We start from the raw sequence: 7873 nt of genomic DNA, 5'->3' as shown, positions 1-7873 counted from the left end.
CTTGACCTATTCGAAGATAGTCATGAGTAGAGACTCTGACAGATGACTTGAAATCATGATATCCGAAATGAACTCCCTGTACATCAACGAAGTATGGACTATGGTTGAAGCATCTATGGGTATGACCCAATAGGTTGCTAACAGGAATGTCAATCCGAATTTTTGCTTGCTATTGCCACACACCATCTAGAGAGTTTGTCTCTAGTGGGAGGGCAGGTATTGAGGAGTTGGTACTTCTTTTTTGATGAGATAGTCAAAATATTTGACTTTATCAAATATGGATGAACTGTGTGTGTACTAAAAAATAAGTAGGAGTCCCACTAACTTCTTATGTATGTGGAAGACATACTGCATATTGAGAAAGTGGTCTCAATATTATACTCTGTCAATAACATGCTTATCACAAAAATTTTCATGGAAAAGACTTGGGTGTAGCATCCAATTAACTTGGCATCTATAGTAATATATGTAAGTGGATGCTAGGCTTGTTCCAGTCTGGTACATCGATTTTATGTTGAAGAGGTTCAACATGAATGGGTGTAAAAAGATTTATTTACCTATATATTCAATGTTCCTTGCCTGATGTAATTTATGCCTTGTGCATAATCGTTGATTTCAGACAGATCCATGATAGAATATTTTGAAAACTGTGAAAAATATTCTCAAAGTACTTAAGAAGTACTAGAGAGCAATAAATTGGAAGAGTTTCAAATAGCAAACTGTGTTTGACTCAGTTAATTACTGTTAGTAATGATTGCTAAGGAAAATTGCCTGATGAAAGGGTTCATCACTAAGTTGGATGTGGTCTCACCAGAAACCCACGCACATCCTAACGCACTTTCACCTCATCCATGATTTGATCATAAAATGAGCTCATACTAAGAACAGTATAATGGACTAGTTCACTAAGCATTAACACAGCGCAGTGTGTTCGCCACTCTGATTGCATAGGCATCAGGTACAGGGGCGATTAGATTTAGTACAAGTGGAAGATTGAAAGAATAGTACCCTACAAATAAATCATATGGGTAATACAAAGAACTTTTCTATATTTTCTTTCTACTCATTTGCATGACATTAGTTATTTTATTCATGAGGTATTATGTTTTATCATTTGCTGCATCATATTTTTATGATTATGATAAAGCCCATAGTTTAGGATAATAATTTTAGGGCCATGATGAGAGCATGCCATGAGACATAAAATCTTGATAGTCCCAGTCTAAAATATTTTCAATCATTGAATCATCGAGTCGGAGATCAATGATGCCGATAAGACAGGTACATCCTATGTATGTTGATGAAGAGGATGGTTGATCTCACAATTACTTATGTGGTGATACTAATACAAGGATGTAAGTGCTCATTAGAGAATGAGTTCACTGAACTAATCCGTAAGAAGAATATCTGATGGAGCCTTACAGTATGTCGACGGATGGTTCTCCAGTAGGAGTAGTGCATGTGATTCTTTGACCTGAGATCACCATGGTACCTTGTGTACATGGATCCTTACTTTGGTTTATTCCCTAGCATGCTACTTTGAGATGTGTCTGGGATATTCTAGGTATGATGAAGTATGCATGAAGATTATGAGTAGTCAATAAAGAATCAGTCACTCCTTATAAGAGGAGAGAACATCTTATGTGATCTCATAGGATGATGACTCTGAAAGTCTCTGGTCAGAGCAAGGATGAACAGTAGAAAAAATTTTTACTGGTTCATCAACTGAGTCATCATCATCAAATCGAGATACATATAGATAGGTATTTGGGCTTGACATATTTTCATGCCCATGACCTATCTGGGATGTTGTGTGATCGAAGGATTGAATTACACGGTGACTCATCACGAAAGGATAATTTTGATATTTTCATCAAATTTTAAATCTTTTGGATAGTTATGATATATTGCTAGATGTCAATCTTGATTTATGGACTCATCAGAATTAAAAGAGTTTAATTCAAAAATCAATTAGGAGAGTTCTAGTTGATTGGGACTCTTAAGCTGACCTAATCTAATCGGATTAAGATTATGTCGAGAGTCTGAATCCACTGTTGGATAGATTTGGAACCCAATGAGCCACACACAACAGAAATTTGATCTTGATCCAATCTATTTAGATTTATTATAAATTCAATGGGTTAATTAAATTGCTAGCACATGAATTAACCCAAGTTTTCAATTGGGTCCAGTGCAAAGGTGTTTGTGCTAACCTTAACTTATTGTTTTGACCTAATATGATTGGGTTTGAACCTATAATTAAATAGATGGCTTATCTGATTTTTATAGAAGTGTTTCATATTAGATTAACCTCTTGCATGCCAAAAGCCATGCACAAACAAATGTCACGCTCCATTTAATTTAGGCATTAAAGGAGAAGAGTCCTTTCAAACTTCTCTTAAAATCCTAACCATATTCCACACGTCCCTTTATTTTCCATGCCATCAGATGGCGCCTTGAGATATATGGGCGTGGAAGAGAAGGAAGAGTCCTTCTCTAGGAAGGAACTCACATGCCAAAATAAATGGGATGCACTTTTCTTTTGTGCGATGAAATGGAAGAGTCCATTTCATATTGGACTCTTAACTTCTTTCCATCTTCCTTTAATTTTCCAAGCTATTTCTTAAAGGGGGTGATATCTGATGGTGCCTTGTATTATGTGCACAGATAGGAGAGTCCTTCTGCTTGTGAAACACCTCATATTCTACGCCAAGTTCTTATCTTCATATGGGAATTTTTAACGCCAAGTGTTGGCATCTCTTGGAAAAAATATGGTGCCTCTTCTTATCCTATAAATAAGGATGCGCTAACCTAGGTTCTATATCCCATATCTAGCTAAGATATGTGTGAGAATGAGAAGAAAAAGATAAAAAAGTCTAGAAAAAATATAAGGAAAAAGGAGAGAAAAATGAAAAGGAAGGAAAAGAGAAAATGGAAAGCATGTGATGCTTGTCCTAAAATCTGGTTGTTCATGTGTTGAACATCAAATTTGATTTTTATATGGTGAGATCATTGAAAAATAGTTTCTAGAGTGATCCTAATGGAGGTCTTGAAGGCATACAAGCTGTGGTGCAACCTATTCTTACGAAGGACGATCGACAGCGAACTTACGAAGAAGGCTGCAACACTACATCGAATTGGGAAGGGCCCTGATCAATCCTGTATGGATCACTGTTGGAGGACTTCTACTTTAGAGTCTAGTGGAGATCTCAAGATTACCAGATGATCATCTTGATATTGGTATATGGCTTCTAATCTCTACTTGTTATTCATTCTTATGTTATTTGATTGCAATCATCAAGGTGTTCTAGGGCTTTTGTTTCTGGTAGTCTAGTTTAATTGTTAAACATATTTTTAATTATTGAATGCATATAAAAATTTTTAAATTTATATTTTGCTGCATCACCAGAACCTAATAGAGATCCAAAAGAAGAAGGAGAGAAGCCAATTTGCTCCATAGAGTATGAAGGAAGAAGAAAAGGTCATCAACCATCTTTCGATGAGGCTGCACTGATCAACTTTAAATTTTGATACAGTTTATTTTATTTTATTTTTTTTTTTAAATTTTATAATTAAATTTTATTTTAATTAATGTAAAATTTATTTTCTTACACTTTAAATTTTGCTCTTTATTTTTATTGCAAGTAGAAGCTAAGATCTAGTTAGTAGATCTTAGTATCAATTTATTTTTATATATTTTAAATTTTTATCTTTTATTTTTATTGTAATAAAAACTAGGATCTAGTTAGTAGATTTTATATCAAATTTATTTTTTATATTTTTATTTTTATTTTTTAACTTAAATTATTTTTTTCAAATTTTATTTTTTTGTAAAATCAAAGATTTCAAATCAAAGCACTGCCTTCTCTATGGATTCAACTCGACTCGCTACTCTCTATGTGTTTTTAATTTTTTATTGAGGTTGAATTTAATTTGATAATCATGGTATCCTAACAATAACATCGTCAAATTATTATAAGGTCACTAGGTCTAAAGACCTTTAGCTTGACTCTAGCATTGTGATAATGGGCTACTCGCTATTAATACGAAGTCACCATTCTGATTCGAGCTTATTTTTTTAGCCTGTCGGTGGATGCTGCTGCTTCCTCAGCCTACATATACTTTCAAGCATGGATGAGGTGGTTGATGCAATCCATCAAGAAGCTCTTATCAAGGGAGAAGAATAGTGGTTGCTCCAAAGTCTCCTCTTTAGAGCAGATATAGCAACCTCCTCATTGAGGTTGCGAACTTCCAATGTGATCATGTTTAAGCGGGCCACATAATCGCACAGTGGTTTCCCTTTTTTTGTTGGATGAAGGAGAGGCTGTTGGAGTTTATTAGTCGAGACAGTTAATGTCAAACTACATGACAAACTATCTATCAAGCTACATGAACGAGCTAATAATTCCAACTGGAGACAGGAGTACCACGTTCATGCCAACTTCCTGAGCATGGCTGGAAGAGTGTTAGATATATGCCTAGAAGCCAATTGTTGGCTAACGCATATGATAATTTCAGGACATAAATTTATACTTATAAATTTTATTTATTAATAAAAGATAGTTTTTATTCCAATCATATTTTTATATATCCATAATTCGTCTAAGGATTAACAGATAATAATATATATTCTTAAAGTATTAAGAATTTGAGATATATATTATTGATGGTTAATTTCTAAAACTCCGATCAAGCGATCATCAAGAGGATGATGATTGATCCAATTAGATCAGTATATAGATCGCTTCTCTTTCAGACAGATGAGTCTTGAGTCTGTAGTGTGGAGACACTAGGATGAGAGTGCAGGTGGTTGTTAGAGAATAACTTGTACTGAGCGTAATCAATACGAAAATTATTTGGATATCTATTTACTCGTCAATATTTTTTGGATGCTGCAATGGTGTGAGTGATTTTTGACCTGTGATGCCTCGACTATTCGTAGCGAGGCTACTGTAGTTTGACTGCACATAAACTTGATCTTCTAGCTATTTAGGTTCTTGCAGTGTATGTTGGCTACAGTAGGTTCAGGTTTATTATTAAAAATAGGATGCACCTAGATGAATCTATCGACTTTAGTAGAAAAGAAGAAGTTCTATGCGATCACAAGATTGAGTTCAGGAAGGCTTCGACCGAAGCAAGTGTGAATACTGAAAAAAAAATTATGAAAATTTACAAATAAACTCAAATCGAGCTAATCTTATATATGATTGATATTAGGGTTTGATGAGTTCTTCATGACCTCCGTCTAGTTAGGACTTATAATAAAATGACTGAATCACACGATAACTACATCTAGAGGTTCAACAATTTTATTCTGCTAAATTACCACTACATACTGCTAGGTGTCATTGATGGATTATGAGACTCATCGAGCGTCGACCGTCGCCTTGATGATCGATGATCCTTGATGGACAGAGTTAAAATTATTCCAACCATTGAAAAGAGTTTAATGATATTATAATAGGGATCACACTATATCTTACTATCAGATAGAATAGAATCTATGAGATCATATACGTACGATAGAGATTATTGACTAATCAGATGGTTGAGTTGTGATTATGAATCATAATTGGATCTAATTATCAATATAATTGATAATTAATCTAGTGCAAAAGTTGCTATAAATCATAATTTGTTGCTAATAACTATCATAAGTAACAAAATAAAAGTTCATCATGAAATATCATTTAAATAATATTTTTGGCAATAAAATGATATTTCATTACTAATTTTTATTGTAAATTTATGATGTCAAATCTTTCCACTCGTACTTTTTGGTGAGAAACTTTTGACAGCTATTTATGATATTTTCATAAAAAAAATTATGGTCATAAATATCATAAATTTTAGTGACGATATATTTTTATTATGAATTGATTATTAATTTTGATGATGATGTTAGAATCATTCCCAAATATATATTTATGGATATATAAAATTAATAAATAGTAGTAATTTTTTAAATAAATTTAATTTTTCACTAATATTTCTTATATTTGACATCAAAATTATATTTCGTTACAAATAGATCATTATTTTTAGATGACGATAATATTTCATCACTGAATATTTATTTATTGATGATGTATATAATTTTTCATATAATATAGATTATTTAATAAAAAAAGTATTTCATCATATATGTTTCAATATATAAATTTACAACATAAATTTTTTGGTTACTACTTATCTAATTAACTTTTAGTAATAATAATATTTTGTAGTTAAACATATTTTTATTGATAACATATATAGTTTTGTTATAAAATACTAACTATTTAATGATGAAATAGATTTTATCACCTATATATTATTATATAGCTTCTGCGATGGAATAGTTTTTGTTATAAATTATTTATATAATTTAACATGATAGTGTTTCATCATTAAATATATATTTATTGATAATATATATAGTTTTACATTTTTATTCTTGTTAAAAAGAAGAGGATTGAATTTTTTATAAAAATAATTAATTATTAAAATATAAAATATCATAATATATTTGAAATAAGTATATTTTATAATGTAAATATATTTTAAATAAGTATAATCAAGAATTACTTTATATTGTAAGTTTATATTGTCATAATGGTTAAGTAGTAGGTTATAAACTAAGAGGTTTTAGTTTGAATCTCCGTATAGGGGGGGGGGTGGTGTGTGTGTAGTTATTCACCATAAAGTGATTTCGTCTTAGGATATATGAATTTGGTTAGATTAGAGAATGATGTCCATCTGAATCCTAGAGGATACTAACCATAAAAATAAATTTGGCTAAATATTTTACTTATTTGTACTCCTAATTTGTAGTAAAAATATTTTTATCTTCAATACTTGATTTTTAGTGATGAAATAAGATTATTGCTAATATCCATCATTTTATAATAAAAAGTATTTCATCACCAAAATATTTTATGATGAAAATGTTTTCATTATGAAAAAAATATTTTTGTAGCAAAAGATAATACACTGACTTTTAGAACTGATTTTTTACAGCAAAATAGGTGTTTAGGCAACATTATTTACTGATTTTTAATAATAAATTATTTTATCAAAAATTATATATATATTTGGGATAAAATTTATTTCATCATAAAATATTTAATATTTTATGATAAATTACTATGTTTGTCGTTAATAATTTTTAGCGATAGGGCATTGGCTATGAACCTAGCGATAAAATTTTTTTCATCATAAAATATTTTATGCGATGAAATTTAATTTTTAGTAATAATTTTTTTATGGCTAAATGTATAAATTTTTATAGTAACTGTAGAGATTTTTGACTGATCAGATAGTTGAGTTATGATTATAAATCATAATTAATTTAATTATCAATATGATTGATGATTAATCTAGTACAAAAGTTGTAATAAGTAATTCATTAAGAGTCAGTGAGTTATAAGAGGATTAATTAGTAATTGAATTATAATTTGACTCAATCTAATTGAGCAATGGGGTTAAGATCAAGTCTAATTGAATTAAATTCAATTTGGTTTAGTTTGGGTTTGATTAGATCAAGCCTGATTAGATTATGAGATAATCCAATTACAAAGAAGATCAATTTTTTATTTGATTAGGACTTAATGCAACTAATTTTCTAAGTGGATTAAGATCTAATTGAGTTCCTAGTTGGACTACAATTCTTCTCTCTTTTGGTGCAACCAATTTTTAATTTGTTAGGAGTAATTAAGAACCAAAAAAGAGTCCCAGTTTGATTAGGACTCTCTCTCCCTAGCGCCGCCCCATGATGCTGCACCCCATAAGAGAAGCTATGCCATATATTCCATGCTCTCTTATTTTAGCATGCGAAAACCCATGTCCCCTCTTCTCCATGCCATATATGGATTAGGATCAGATTCTGTTTCAA

General features: G+C 30.9%; 1 long non-coding RNA gene across 1 annotated transcript; it reads left to right on the top strand.

Annotated features, from left to right (window-relative positions):
- Positions 1 to 2714: 2714 nt before the first annotated feature.
- LOC140858861 (uncharacterized) lies at positions 2715 to 4470 on the top strand. The gene is made up of 3 exons (XR_012142272.1): positions 2715 to 3240; positions 3410 to 3481; positions 4083 to 4470. It is a non-coding gene; the product is annotated as an uncharacterized lncRNA (long non-coding RNA).
- The last annotated feature ends 3403 nt before the right edge of the window (positions 4471 to 7873 follow it).

The sequence above is a fragment of the Elaeis guineensis genome, chromosome 6 (assembly GCF_000442705.2).
Source record: "Elaeis guineensis isolate ETL-2024a chromosome 6, EG11, whole genome shotgun sequence".
In the NCBI taxonomy this organism is placed as follows: domain Eukaryota; kingdom Viridiplantae; phylum Streptophyta; class Magnoliopsida; order Arecales; family Arecaceae; genus Elaeis; species Elaeis guineensis.
Note: the sequence above shows the minus strand (reverse complement) of the source record. Positions and strands in the feature narration are given on the sequence as shown.